Genomic DNA, 883 nt, shown 5'->3' on the forward strand with positions numbered 1-883 from the left:
CCCTTCTCGGCTCGCCGCCGTTCCGGGAAGTGCTTCAAAATGAAGCGGTCCAAAGCAGCGCTGCTGCCGCTGCCGCGGGTCGCTCCGGAGCCGTCCTTGCAGCGGGGAAGGGGAGGGCGGGGGGTGGTTCCCAGCAGCTGTCACGCTCCAGCTGCCCCAAGTTTAGCCCTGGCTGCAGGAGGGCTGAGGCTGGAGCGGTTTTGTGTTACAGGGTGACAGCTGCAGCCTCCTCTCCACCCCCAAAACCGCTCCAAGCCCGTGCCCAGCCTGGGGCAGGAGCAGGAGGAGGAGGCCGGCTCAGGTGGCATGCATGGGGCCGGTAGGGAAGGGCAAACTGCGCTTTAAGGGGCCCTCAAATTTTGCAGCTATTTTTGGAGGGGGTGAGGTTTGCATTTTAGCACTCAACTATTTAGTTAACTCCTTCCTCCCCCCTCTGTCTTTCTTCAACTTATTACAAACTTTGTCTTCAGCTTCTGCCTCGAAGGAGCCCCAAATTACTCTCTTGCCCAGAGCCCCAAAAGCCCTAAGGCCACCGCTGCTTGGGGTTGAGCTGGAATTGCATCTCAAAGCCTGAGGACACCTAGAAGACGATAGCTTTTATCAGACAGAGGGAGAAATTGCAACAACAAAAAATGGTGTGTTGGGCCAGGCAAAACCCGTGGCTCCTGCCTGGTAGAAAAATCATGTGGAGCTGCTCCCCATCCAGTGATGACCCCTTTCCAGGCTGGCCTGCCTGCTGGCTGGGAGGCTCTCCCGCTGTTCCTCAAGGAGTCAGGAGCTAGAAGGACTTTTCAGACCCCGTCCTGAGCGCTCGGGGCCAGCTGGGACACCAGGATGCATTGACAGGTGAACTGCCCAATGCCGCCCCCACCTTGCTTGGCAG

This window comes from Alligator sinensis, unplaced genomic scaffold (genome assembly GCF_000455745.1).
Source record: "Alligator sinensis unplaced genomic scaffold, ASM45574v1 scaffold1089_1, whole genome shotgun sequence".
In the NCBI taxonomy this organism is placed as follows: domain Eukaryota; kingdom Metazoa; phylum Chordata; order Crocodylia; family Alligatoridae; genus Alligator; species Alligator sinensis.